The 14,816-nt window shown below is 45.8% G+C and overlaps 1 long non-coding RNA gene across 1 annotated transcript in view; it reads right to left on the reverse strand.

The window, feature by feature from the left end:
• Positions 1 to 6,910: 6,910 nt before the first annotated feature.
• The window catches only part of LOC141264500 (uncharacterized), a 44,227-nt gene continuing 36,321 nt past the window's right edge, over positions 6,911 to 14,816 (reverse strand). Inside the window, exon 3 of the long non-coding RNA XR_012319971.1 lies at positions 6,911 to 8,214. This is a non-coding gene — a long non-coding RNA (uncharacterized lncRNA). The remainder of the gene's footprint in view (positions 8,215 to 14,816) is intronic.

The following is a 14,816-nucleotide window of genomic DNA, read 5'->3' on the forward strand; positions in this document are numbered from 1 at the left end:
AGAAGTCCTTCGCTGGGGACAGGACTGTCATAAGACTTGTTTGGTTCCTGTTCATCCCGTCCGTCCTTCTCCTACCCCAACTAATCTACCTGGACTTCCGATTCCCTATTGGTCATTTGCTGATGTCTTTAATAAAAAGGAGGCAGAGACATTACCCCCTCATAGACCATACGATTGTCCTATCGACCTGTTACCCGGTACTACTCCTCCCCGTGGGCGTATTTACCCATTGTCCGCTGCTGAGACCCGGTCGATGTCCGAATATATTGAGGAGAATTTGGCCAGGGGATTCATCCGGAAATCTACCTCCCCGGCGGGAGCAGGCTTCTTCTTCGTAAAAAAGAAGGACGGCTCTCTCCGTCCCTGTATAGACTATAGAGGCCTTAACCAGATCACGGTGAAGAATAAGTACCCCTTCCGCTCATTCCAGAATTATTTGATCGCCTGAGGGGGGCTAGAGTCTTCACCAAACTGGACCTCCGTGGGGCGTACAACCTGGTCCGTATCCGTCAAGGGGATGAATGGAAGACTGCATTCAACACCCGGGACGGCCACTATGAATATCTGGTAATGCCCTTTGGTCTCTGTAACGCTCCTGCCGTCTTTCAAGAGTTGGTCAATGACATCTTCCGGGACCTTCTCTACTCCTGCGTTGTGGTGTACCTAGACGACATCTTGGTCTTCTCTCCGGATCTCCAGACTCACCGGAGGGACGTTCGTCAGGTCCTGCTCAGGCTCAGGCAGAACCACCTCTTCGCTAAATATGAGAAGTGCCTCTTTGAGCAGACCTCGCTTCCGTTTTTGGGCTACATTATTTCTCAGACCGGCCTACGAATAGATGGATCCAGAGAAACTGTCTGCCATCGAGAAATGGCCCCGACCGGAGGGGTTGAAGGCCATTCAGCGGTTCCTGGGCTTCGCCAACTACTACCGCCTCTTCATACCGCACTTCTCTGCCCCAATTTCCGCGCTCACCCGTAAGGGTTCTAATCCCAAAGAGTGGCCGCCCGAAGCAGAGGAGGCCTTTCTTTCCTTAAAACAGGCCTTCTCTTCCGCCCCGGTGCTGCATCGCCCGGACGGCAACAAGCAGTTCTTTCTGGAGGTTGACGCCTCCTCCTCTGGAGCCGGAGCTGTACTTACTCAAAAATCTTCTTCCAGGAGGATGGTAACTTGCGGCTTCTTCTCCAAACTCTTCTCCTCTTCTGAGCGCAATTATTCCATAGGAGACCGAGAGTTATTGGCCATCAAGCTGGCATTGGAGGAGTGGCGTTACCTACTCGAGGGGGCTCTTCATCCGGTAATAATTTACACTGACCACAAGAACTTGGCTTATCTCCAGCATGCCCAGAGACTTAATCCGCGCCAAGCCCGGTGGTCCTTGTTTTTTGCTCGCTTTGATTTTGTTCTACATTTTCGCCCGGCTGACAAGAACATCAAAGCAGACGCCTTGTCCCGATCCTTTCTGGTATCTGATCTCGAGGAAGAACCTAAACATATCATCGATCCCGCCAGAGTAATGCAGGTGGCTCCCGTGAGTCTAAATCGTCTCCCTCCCGGTAAGACGTTCGTATCGGTACCTGATCGGGAGAAGATCCTTCACTGGGGTCATTCGTCTAAACTAGCTGGCCACGCCGGTCAGAAAAAGACCCTCCAGCTTATTTCTACTGGTGGCCTAACCTACGCAAGGATGTAATAGACTTTGTTTCTGCCTGTGTGTCCTGTGCCCGCAACAAAGTTCCGAGACACCTGCCAGCCGGTCGCCTTCTTCCTCTGCCAGTACCTGCTGCCCCCTGGCAGCATATAGCGATGGACTTCATAACTGATCTTCCCGTCTCTGCCGGTTGTACGGTCATTTCGGTGGTCGCTGACCGCTTTTCCAAGATGGCTCACTTCATTCCCCTGCCAGGCCTCCCGTCTGCACCCGAGCTGGCTAAAGACTTTATCCGCCACATCTTCCGTCTTCATGGCCTGCCCCGTCACATCGTGTCGGATCGTGGGGTACAGTTCACTTCCCGTTTCTGGAGAGCCACTTGTAAATTGCTAGACGTCACCCTGGACTTCTCCTCCGCTTACCACCCACAGTCTAATGGTCAAGTGGAGCGGATCAATCAGATCCTGACCAGTTACCTCCGGCACTTCGTTAATGCCCACCATTCTGACTGGGTGGATCTCCTGCCATGGGCCGAATTCTCGTACAACAATCACGAGAGCGAATCTTCCTCCAAATCCCCGTTTTTTGTAGTCTTCAGTCAGCATCCTCGGATCCCGTTTCCCGTCTCCACCTCGGTGGACAATCCGGCTGCGGAATCTCTTGTTAACAAATTTTCCTCCACATGGGAGAGTACCCGGTCCGCACTCCTTCTGTCTTCCGAGCGTATGAAAAGACATGCTGACAAAAAACGTCTGGATCCTCATCAATTCCGTCCAGGGGATAAGGTCTGGCTCTCGTCCAAGTATGTCCGGCTCAAGATTCCTTCCTATAAGTTAGGGCCTCGGTTCATCGGTCCTCTGGAGGTCATCAGTCAGATCAACCCGGTGGCCTATAAATTGAAACTCCCGGCCAACTTGCGGATCCCTAACTCCTTCCATGTATCTCTCCTCAAACCTGTGGTACTTAACTCTTTTTCCAAGTCTACAGGCACGCCTCCTGCTCCGGTTTCCGCTGAAAACGAATTTGAGGTAGAGAACATTCTGGCCACCAAAAGGGTAAGAGGGAAGACCTTTTTTCTAGTAGATTGGAAGGGGTTTGGTCCTGAAGAGAGAACGTGGGAGCCCCGGGAGAACATCCATGCCCCTCTCATCCTTGCTAAATTTCTGTTTGGCCTAAAAAAGGGGGGGACTAAAGGGGGGGGTACTGTAGCGTCGGCGTCCCTGCCCTCTGCTAGGCAGGGACGCTGTTCCCCTCACCTCTCTGCTCCGAGCCCGGCGTCCTCCTCCCGCTCTGCTGGCAGCGCGCGCTCCTTCCCGGCCACTGTGCTTAGGGCGCGCGCGCGCGCGCTCCCTCCCTCTTAAAGGGGCCGCGCACGCCGTCCTAAGGAGTCCCCGGCCAATGGCCGGAGGACTTCACCATATATAAGGCACCTCCTCCAAAATGGAGGTGCCCGAGCAATGTTGTTGCACTGTTCACTACTCTGCTTCAGCCCTCAGGTCCCGTTGCCAGTTACCTGCCTGATTCCTGCCAGAGTCCTGCCAGTTTGCTGTCTGTTTCCTGCCTGATATTCCTGCTACCTGCTTGCTAGCCTGAGGTCCGACGGTCTGCCTTCCTACTCCTGTCAGTCTGTCTATGGACCAGCTTGGCCGCTCACCTGGGAGCGCACATCTGCTACCTGCCTGCTAGCCTTCCTGGAGGCTCTGCCGTCACGTGCTGTGACCACCTTCTATTCCAGAGACTCCTGCCCGCTCACCTGGGAGCGCACATCTGCTACCTGCCTGCTAGCCTTCCTGGAGGATCCGCCGTCACGTGCTGTGACCACCTGCTATTCCAGAGACTCCTGCCCGCTCACCTGGGAGCGCTCCTCCGCTACCTGCCTGCTTGCCTACCTGGAGGCTCCGCCGTCACGTGCTGTGACCACCTGCTATTCCAGAGACTCTTGCCCGCTCACCTGGGAGCGCTCATCTGCTACCTGTCTGTTGGTCTTCCTAGAGGCTCCGCCGTCACATGCTGTGACCACCCGATTATCCAGAGACTCTCGCCTGCTCACCTGGGAGCTCACGTCTATCATCTGCCGCCACAGGTCGTACCAATCCTTTACCCAGAGACTGCCCCGGTCACTTGCCGTGACCTCCTGCCCGTTCATCCAGAGACTGCCCCGGTCACTTGCCGTGACCTCCTGCCCGTTCATCCAGAGACTGCCCCGGTCACTTGCCGTGACCTCCTGCCCGTTCATCCAGAGACTGCCCCGGTCACTTGCCGTGACCTCCTGCCCGTTCATCCGGAGACTGCCCCGGTCACTTGCCGTGACCTCCTGCCCGTTCATCCAGAGACTGCCCCGGTCACTTGCCGTGACCTCCTGCCCGTTCATCCAGAGACTGCCCCGGTCACTTGCCGTGACCTCCTGCCCGTTCATCCGGAGACTGCCCCGGTCACTTGCCGTGACCTCCTGCCCGTTCATCCAGAGACTGCCCCGGTCACTTGCCGTGACCTCCTGTCCGTTCATTCAGAGACTGTCCCAGTCACCTGCTGTGACTGCCTGCCCGTCTACCCTGGTCGCCACCCGCTCCCTTACAAGGACCGCCCCCTTGTATAGTAGCTCAGAGGTTCCGCCTCCCAGACCCGTTACACTATACAATGTATACAGAGCAAAAAACCTGGGAGTCTGAATTGAAACGTAAATTGATGTGCATGCAAAATGTAAATGCATGTTCACTTAAGGCCATTGGACAGAAAAAAACAAAGATAAAAGCAAAATTCACAAATACCTAAAAGTAAATGGATAAATCGCACAGTGCATAAAATAATGATAAATAATAAAAGGTATTTAGTTAACATAAATTTTGATCAAAATAATGTAAAAGCCATCCCGCTGACAAATGGTAAGGTTTTAATATTAGAGTTAGGACTGTCCCATAAGTGTTGCCGGGATGGCTTTTACATTATTTTGATCAAAATTTATGTTAACTAAATACCCTTTATTATTTATCATTATTTTATGCACTGTGCGATTTATCCATTTACTTTTAGGTATTTGTGTATTTTGCTTTTGTTTTTTTTCTGTCCAGTGTATACAGCGCTCCTGTGTATAATGTCATTGGTGATCCCTGTATTACCTGTACACTGACACTATATACAGAGCTCCTGTGTATAATATCACCAGTGGTAATATTTGTGTTATTAGTATTGTGTTTCTTATTCAAGATCCTTATTGTAGTATTATTCGTTGACTATGTAATGGTAACATGTGGTCTGGTCATGGTATGGCAGTATTTGTTCCTTGTATGTGGTATTATTCGGTCACTATGTGGTGGTAATATGTGGTCTGGTCACGGTGTGGCAGTATTTGTTCCTTGCATGTGGTTTTATTCGGTCACTGTGTGATGCTAATATGTGGTCTGGTCATGGTGTGGCGGTATTTGTCCCTTGTTTGTGGTATTATTCGGATACTATGTGGTGGTAATATGTGATCTGGTCATGGTGTGACGGTATGTGTCACTTCTTTGTGGTGGTATTGGTCTTGGTATAGTGGATTGTGTTGTGTATGGTGGTCATTTGTTCTCTCTGATATCAATAAAAGGAAGATTCTTTATTTCCAATAGAGATTAATTGCTTTGACGTCTAACCCCTCCCTGTCCTGTGTGTATTGCACAGTAGCAAATATGCACTTAGAGATGTTCTCCAGTGAAAACAAGTAATCACCTATCCTAAGGCCACGTTCACACATTCAGTATTTGGTCAGTATTTTACATCAGTATTTGTAAGCCAAAACCAGCAGTAGGTGATAAATGCAGAAGTGGTGATGTGTTTCTATTATACTTTTCCTCTGATTGTTCCTCACCTGGTTTTGGCTTACAAATAAGTGATGTAAAATACTGAACGTGTGAACGTGACCTAAGGATAACTTATTGATTGGTGGGGGTCTGAATGCTGGGACCTGCACCTATCTGCAGAATGTGGAGCTTTTCTCCCCATTAGACTGGAGCTCATGTGCGACTTGACCACTGATCCATTCATTCCCTCAGTGGCTGCTCCTGTATTTTTCTGGAAGCCCCAAAAAGAATGAATGAGGCTGCAGTTAGACGTCCCATCTGCCGCTGCATTTTAAAATAGGGATAAAAGTGCCCTGTCAGGTATAAGGCTATGTTCACACATGTTGTGTTTTGTTGCATATTTGCTGCAGATTTTTATGCAAATTTTCAGCTGCGTCTGGCAGTACAAGCAAAGTCTATGAGAAACCAGAATTCTCTGTTCCCACATGTTGCTTTTTGTTGCTGCGTATTTTCAGTGATTAGAAAAACGCTGAAAGAAGTGACATGTCACTTCTTTCAGCATTTTTTCACCCATAGGAAGTAATGGGGGGATGAAAAACACTACAAATAAGCAGCAAAAACGCACCAAAAAACGCACCTGCATATTTTGCTGCGTTTTTGGGCCAGAAATGACAGAGACAACATTTTGTCAGTAAACTTTATTAGCATGAACATGAGACAGAATTCAACAAAAAAAAAACGCAGGAAAAAACGCAGCAAAAACGCAGTGAAAAACGCAGCTAAACCTGCGTTTTTGACACAGCTAATCTCCTGCCAGAGAAAAGATATCAGCAGATTTCATGCAGATTTTGGTGCAGAAAAGGTGCAGAAAAAACACAACACGTGTGCACATACCCTAAAAGTTCCCCATACTTCTGATTGGTGCGGTTTTCAATGGTCAGATTACACCGATCAATAAGATATCTCCTACCTAACCTGTGAATCGGTGATAATTTGTTTTCATCAAAGAACCCCTGTAATGTAAACTTCCGTAATTGTACATCCCAGTTATGGTGGTGCACAGTAGATGTGCAGGAGCCGCCTGTGATTTACAGTCGACGCTCCACTATAACAGGGGTAACGGATAACAGGTATTTGCATATAGCTGTAGGTGGGCCCCTTGGATCAATTCCACGGGTGGGACCCAGACACCCCAGTCCTACCCTGTACTCATATAATCAAAACAAATACCAAAATAAATATTGTGACATTCGAAAATGAAAACTTTATTTATTTAAAAATGGCTACACATGATATTGAACAAAAGTGTGGGTTTTTTTGCACATTTTTAGGTCTTTGTATAAAATTTTTCAGAACCCCCCCAAAACCCCAGAAAATAATATCTACAATATGTATCACCAAAAGAAAACTCTGTTTCTTCCCTTTCACCCCCCCCCCCCAAAACCCCAATATTAAGTACATTGGGATAAATAGAATTTCTACAAAGTTATAACCTGTTGAATAAAAACCTAGCACAATTGCTAAATTGGCTTTGGTCATTATGGCCCAGAATGCATGGAGGGGAATGGAGTTAAAGGGAATGTGTCATTGGAAAATGACCAATTGTGTCAATAAAGCTTTTGTGCTAAATGTATTGTTATTATTATTTTTTATTTTTTGCTAATTTTTTTTTATATTGCCATCTTTATTAAAAATAAAATTAGAAATCTTGCTCTTTTCACATTGCTCACTGGGGCTTTTTTGACTAATTTCCTGTTATCTTTGGAAATCTACATGTACATTAGCAGCAATAGACTGACTCAATTGATAGCTTTTGTATTGTGGCATCTACTGAGTGTGTGCAGAGGTCATTGTGCAGGGAGGGGGAGAAGGGTGAGCTGTGACATCACCTAATATGATTGGTGGGTCCTGTGTTATCAGCTGTGGATAGAGGTGTTACCTGTCATTGTAATCCTGTCTCTGCTGATAAAGAAACTGCTGTAAACTCTTCCTTAAAGGTCAGGAGATATGAGTCTAGAAAAGCTCCAGTAGCCGTGTGCATGTTGCAAGATTACTCATTTTGTTTTTTTTTAATACAGATCGTGGTATGAAAGGAAGAAAAAAAAAACATTGCCTTATTTTTAAACCTGATTCAAACATTAGGCTATGTTCCCACGATGAGTTTTTGGTGAGTTATTAGCTCTGCATATTTTTAAAAAAACTTAAGTAACTTATTTTACTTAATATGTGCAGAAAATCTGCACCATCAAAAACTCACCAAAAGTTCATCATGGGAACGTAGCCTTAAACTGCGTTTCAGGAGTCATTAATTGGGGGCAAATGAAGCCCATTAATCCTTTTCTACTAAATGAAATATGTTCCTGCTGTAAATGAGTTGCTATGTTATTGCTCACTGTGACCCAGTAACACAATGTTCCCACAAACTATACTGTGATTCAAATTAATAAAAATAAGGGTGTGAGGCTGCAAGCAAAGACCTGATAGTATTCAGGGTGCAGCTGGAAGTTTACATTTCCACTTAACATGCGTGAATTAAAGAGGAATGATGATTGTCCAATGTTCAATTGTTGTGAGTCATCAACTTGAATTTCCTCGTTCTCCACCCCAAGAAGGTTTTTCAGGAAACCTCGAATGTGCACACAGAGTTTTTATTTTTTATTTTTTAAAAGGTCAAAATTTTCTTTAGAGGAAACGCTTCATTTTTGCAGTTTTTTGATTGGACAGTGACTAGTTTGGAGTATTCTCTATCGGAATCCATTTTCCTTTCCGCCACCAGGTGTTTTTCAAAACCTAAGGATGAAGAAAAATGCTTAAAACACTGAAAATGTGACCAGCAGATAGAAATGAATGGAAAGAGTCATTCAAGCAATATTTCAGATTTTTTTTTTTGGAGTGGACCTGCTACAAAAAAACTCTGTGTGCACATATCATTATAGGTGTTGTATAAGATTTAAAAAACATGATAGCTATGATAAAAAAAACAAAGTGTCACACTGGTTTGTGGAATCTTCTGGGTGTTGGCAGGTTGGCTCACATGGCTATGTATAGGTTGGCCTAAACCCCATACATGTCAAACTCTGGCCCGTGAGCCAAATCTGACCCGCAGGGTGATTATATTTGGCGCGCAACAACAGAGCCACCACCCCTATGTGGGGCCTGTTATACTGTATGCAGGAATATGTGGGGCCATTATTATGTATGGAGGACTATGTGGGGCACATTATACTGTATGGAGGACTATGTGGGGCACATTATACTGTATGGAGGACTATTTGGGGCCCATTACACTGTATGGAGGACTATGTGAGGCTCATTATTCTGTATGGAGGACTATGTGGAGCCCGTTATACTGTATAGAGGACTATGTGGGGCCATTATTATGTATGGAGGACTATGTGGAGCCCATTATTCTGTATGGAGGACTATGTGAGGTCATTATTCTGTATGAAGGACTATGTGGGGCCCATTATTCTGTATGAAGGACTATGTGGGCCCAATTATTCTGTATGAAGGACTATGTGGGGCCATTATTCTGTATGAAGGACTATGTGGGCCCCATTATTCTGTATGAAGGACTATGTGGGGCCATTATTCTGTATGGAGGACTATGTGGGGCCCATTATTCTGTATGGAGAACTATGTGGGGCCTGTTATTCTGCATGAAGGACTATGTGGGGCCCATTATACTGAATGGAGGACTATGTGGGGCCCATTATACTGTATGGAGGACTATGTGGGGCCCATTATACTGTATGGAGGACTATGTGGGGCCCATTATTCAGTATGGAGGACTATGTGGGGCCATTATTCTGTATGAAGGACTATGTGGGGCCCATTATACTGTATGGAGGACTATGTGGGGACCATTATTCTGTATGGAGGACTATGTGGGGACCATTATTCTGTATGGAGGGCTATGTGGGCCCATTATTCTGTATGGAGGACTATGTGGGGCCCATTATTCTGTATGAAGGACTATGTGGGGCCCATTATACTGAATGGAGGACTATGTGGGGCCATTATACTGTATGGAGGACTATGTGGGGCCCATTATACTGTATGGAGGACTATGTGGGGCCCATTATACTGTATGGAGGACTATGTGGGGCCATTATGGAGGACTATGTGTGGCCCATTATTCAGTATGGAGGACTATGTGGGGCCATTATTCTGTATGAAGGACTATGTGGGGCCCATTATACTGTATGGAGGACTATGTGTGGACCATTATTCTGTATGGAGGACTATGTGTGGACCATTATTCTGTATGGAGGACTATGTGGGGACCATTATTCTGTATGGAGGACTATGTGGGGACCATTATTCTGTATGGAGGACTGTGTGGGGACCATTATTCTGTATGAAGGACTATGTGGGGACCATTATTCTGTATGAAGGACTATGTGGGGACCATTATTCTGTATGGAGGACTATGTGGGCCCATTATTCTCTATGGAGGACTATGTAGGGGCCATTATTCTGTATGGAGGACTATGTAGGGGCCATTATTCTGTATGGAGGACTATGTAGGGGCCATTATTCTGTATGGAGGGCTATGTGGGCCCATTATTCTGTATGGAGGACTATGTAGGGGCCATTATTCTATATGGAGGGCTATGTGGGCCCATTATTCTGTATGGAGGACTATGTGAGCCACATTATTCTGTGTGGAGGACTATGTGAGGCCCATTATACAGTATACTGGTTGGCCCATGACTTTGTGCAAGTTTTTAATTTTGTCCCTCTGTGTTTTTGAGTTTGCCATTCCTGGCTTAGACCCTCCCACTCTACGCCCCAGGAGTTTTGCAGGTATTTCACTTTCATTCATTTGCGCGCACACTTTTGTCCACCAGTATATTAGCCAGACCCATCTGCATCTGCTTGTGCCCAACTGTGTATCAGCTAGACCAGTCTGCACTTGCCTGTGCCAACTTGTGTACCAGCCGTCCTTGCCTGTGCCCACCTTTATACCAGCCATACTCGCCTGCGCCCACCTGTTTACCAGCCGCACCTGCCACCTGCCTGCATCAGCCAGTACCTGCCTGTCTACTAGCTTTGTCTGCCAGCACCTGCTGCTCTTGGATTCCTGCCCTGCCTGCCTGTACCAGCGGAACTTTTCCTTTGTGGCCGTGTCAGCCTCCTGTCCCTTGGGGGGTCAGCTGCCATGCATCCGAGGTCAGTCTTGGTGTAGCACCCAGCCATGCCCCTCCAGGTTCCACAACTCCCGTTACAGTTGGTATACATGCAAGTTAATTTTTTTCAGTTTTACTTTAGGTTCTTGCACTTAGTGCAGGTAAGGGCATGGCCTCCCTTTTTGTTTGAGTCGGGCATTACGTTTATATAGCTTCCCATTGCTGGGTGTCCATAGTCGGGACCTGGTCCTGCTCAGCCCTTATTAACATTGACATCACTTTGACACATGGTAAGGTTTTAATACTAGAGGTTAGGACCGTTCCGACTGGGTACACCTTGATGCTGGTGCGATGGCTTTTACACTTTTTTGATCAAAAACAGTTTTTAGTAAGTACTCAATGTTATTTATATGCGCTATTGCTTTTTACTTACTTATTGCAGGGTATATGTTCATTTTGTTCCATGTATACCAGCCAGTTACTTTCTTTCAGTTTTGATATTGGATGCAAAGTGTACATGCTGCGATTATTTTTCCTCGGACCGGCTCAACCCGAGGAAAAGATCAAGGATGTGCACGGCCCCATAGAATAATATTGGCTCAGTGAGATCCGATGTTTTGTCAGATCGCGCTCGAACCGAAAATTCGGTCGTCTGCACCTGTCCTATACTGGACAACTCCTTCGATGTCTGTTGCTGGATTGCCCCTTTATTTGTGTGCACAGCTCTGCTCCTAAATACAAGGATAAGGGCATGCACTTAGTGTATAACTTTCGGCATCCAGGCAGCACCGATCCAGTCTGTATAAACATCTGTGTGAATGTGGGACAAGACCAGGCCCCCATATGTAATTACAGGCAGTCAGCACATTCCGCTGCTGGTGTTTGCCAGGGAATATGGATTGATGATCCGGCGTGATTATATGAAGACTGTTTCATCAGATGAGGGATGAGGTTACATGCTACATTATATGCTGACATTCAGGGACTGCCAAGGGTTAAACGTAATCATTCTAAGGCTTAGTTCCCACAGTGAGGATTTTCGTGCACAAAAAGCAAAGTATCTTACAGTTCCAACAAAGTAGATGGAATTTATACAGTTGAAACCAGAAGTTTACATACACTATATTAAAAAGACACATCTGCATGTTTTTCTCAATATCTGACATTAAATCAGAATAAACCTTTCCAGTTTTAGGTCAATTAGGATTACCATCATTTTTAATATTTGCCAAATGCCAGAATAATGAGAGAGAGAGAATGTTTTAAGACATTTTGTTACTTACTGCAAAGTCAAAAGTTTACATACATTTCATTAGTATTTGGTACCATTGCCCTTAAACTGAATGACTTGGGTGAAACGTTTGGGATATCCTCCCACAAGCTTCTCACAATAGTTGGTTGGAATTTGGGCGCATTCCTCCTGACAAAACTGGTGTAACTGATCCAGGTTTGTAGGTCGCTTTGCTCGCAGCCTTTTCAGCTTTGCTCATAAATTTTCAATAGCATTGAGATTAGGTCTTTGTGATGGCCACTCCAAAACATTGAATTTGTTATCCTTAAGCCACTTTGTTACCATTTTGGCAGTATGCTTCAGGTCATTATTAGTGATGAGCGATAGTTGGTTGGAATTTGGGCGCATTCCTCCTGACAAAACTGGTGTAACTGATCCAGGTTTGTAGGTCGCTTTGCTCGCAGCCTTTTCAGCTTTGCTCATAAATTTTCAATAGCATTGAGATTAGGTCTTTGTGATGGCCACTCCAAAACATTGAATTTGTTATCCTTAAGCCACTTTGTTACCATTTTGGCAGTATGCTTCAGGTCATTATTAGTGATGAGCGAGCATGCTCGCCGCTGCTCGGTACTCGCCCGAGCATCTCGGTACTCGAGATGCTCGGAGCTCGCCGAGTACTTGCGCGATGCTCGGGTGGGAGCTCGGGTCCCCGTCCTGCATGTTTGGCACTCTTTAGAGCGCCAATCATGCAGGGATTGTCTGCCACACACTGTAATACCACAGCCAAGGTGGTTGTGGCATTACAGTGATTGCCCAAATCGATGGGAACAGTGCTCACAGTGAAACATGAAAAGCCGGCAATTCAGCAGCGGCATACACCGATACCCGACAACTTAGAACAGAAAGAATAGAGCATCACACATAGATTAGATAGATAGAAACATGTCAGTCACATATATAATAAGTACAGTGACAGTGTTGGTTACTGTACTTGTCATTTAGTGTTAAAATTACTAACCAGGGCTTGATGTCAGCTGGCATTATAAGCTGACATCAACCCCAACCCTATTACCCCACTGCCACCACTACAGGGCAGTGGGAAGAGCGAGGCTAAGTGCCAGAATTGGCACATCCTATGGATGCGCCATTTCTGGGGCGGCTGAGCGCTGGTGTTTCTAGCCTTGGAGGGGGCCAATATTCATGGCACCCTTCCTGGGCTATTAATATCAGCCCCCAGCTGTCTGCCTAGCCTTTGCTAGCTATTAAAATAGGGGGACCCCACGTCATTTTTTTTGAGTCCCCCATTTTAATAGCTAGTAAAGGCTAGGTATTCAGCTAGGGGCTGATATTAGTTACCTGGGAAGCTCCGTGGGTATTACCCCCTTCCCAGGCTTCAAACATCTGCCCCAGCCATCTGCATAACCTCCGCTAGAGACTAAAATTGCGGGGGATCCCACGCCAATTTCTTTTTAATAAATCCTTTATTTTAACACTAAATGACAAGTACAGTAACCAACACTGTCACTGTACTTATTATATATGTGACTGACATGTTTCTATCTATCTAATCTATGTGTGATGCTCTATTCTTTCTGTTCTAAATTGTCGGGTACAGGTGTATGCCGCTGATGAATTGCCGGCTGGCTTTTTTAAAGAGACGGGTGCATGAAAATCAGAGGGCACTAGTGTGTTCCAAGTGCCCTGCTATGTTTTTCATGCACCCTCCTATATACCCTGCCTGTCTGCCTATATATTCTGCCTGCCTGACGTTTAATTGAGCACTGTTCCCATCCATTTGGGCAATTTTTGACCTTCTGCAGACCACCGGGGGGGGGGGGGACTGCCAGAAAAATGCTCGAGTTTCCCATAGACTTACATTGGGCTCGTTGCTCGGGTCGAGCACCCGAGTATTTCAATATACTCGACCCGAGCTTCGAGCACCCGAGCATTTTAGTGCTTGCTCATCACTAGTCATTATCCATTTGGAAGACCCATTTCCGCTCAAGCTTTAACTTCCTGGCTGATATCTTGAGATGTTGCCTCAGTATTGCCACATAATCTTCTTTTCTCATGATGCCATCTATTTTTTGAAGTGCACCAGTCCCTCCTGCAGCAAAACAACCCCACAACATGATGCTGCCACCCCTGTGTTTCACAGTTGGGATGGTGTTCTTAGGCTTCCAAGCTTTTCCCTCCAAACGTAATGAAGGTCATCATGCCCAAAAATTCAATTTCAGTTTCATCCGACCACAGGACATGTCTCCAAAATTAAGGTCTTTGCTCCTGTGTGCATTTGCAAACATTAATCTGGCCTTTTTATGTTTCTTTTGGAGTAATGGCTTCTTCTTGGCAGAGTGGTCTTTCAGTCCATGTGGATACAGTACTCTGTGGATATTGACACAATCTTACCAACTTCCACCATCATCTTCACAAGGTCTTTTGCTTTTGTCCTTGGGTTGATATGCACATGTCGGACCAAAGCACGTTCTTCTCAGGGACACAGAGCCTGTCTCCTTCCTTAGCGGTATGATGGCTGAACATTCCCATCTTGTTTGTGCTTGCGTATAATTGTTTGTACAGATGAACGAGGCACCTTCAGGTATCTTGAAATTGTACCCAAGGATGAGCCAGACTTGTTCAAGTCCACAATTCTCTTCCTGATATATTGGCTGATTTCTTTAGACTTTCTCATGATGCTACACAAAGAAGCAGTGTGTTTCAGGTGTGCATTAAATTACATCCACAGGTGTGTCTCTAATTAACTCAGATGTTGCCAAAAAAACTATCAGAAGCTTCCAAACACAAGACATCATCATATGGGCAGTCCAGAATTGTTTAAAGGCATAGTAATTTTAGTGTATGTAAACTTTTGACTCTGCAGTAAGTAATAAAAATGCCATAAAACATTCTTTCTCTCTCATTATTCTGGCATTTGGCAAATCTTAAAAATTACGGTAATCCTAGTTGACCTAAAACAGGAAAGGTTTATTCTGATTTCATGTCAGATATTGAGAAAAACATGCATATGT

The sequence above is a fragment of the Phyllobates terribilis genome, unplaced genomic scaffold (genome assembly GCF_046119375.1).
Source record: "Phyllobates terribilis strain yellow unplaced genomic scaffold, ASM4611937v1 Scaffold_4__5_contigs__length_816908805, whole genome shotgun sequence".
Classification (NCBI taxonomy): domain Eukaryota; kingdom Metazoa; phylum Chordata; class Amphibia; order Anura; family Dendrobatidae; genus Phyllobates; species Phyllobates terribilis.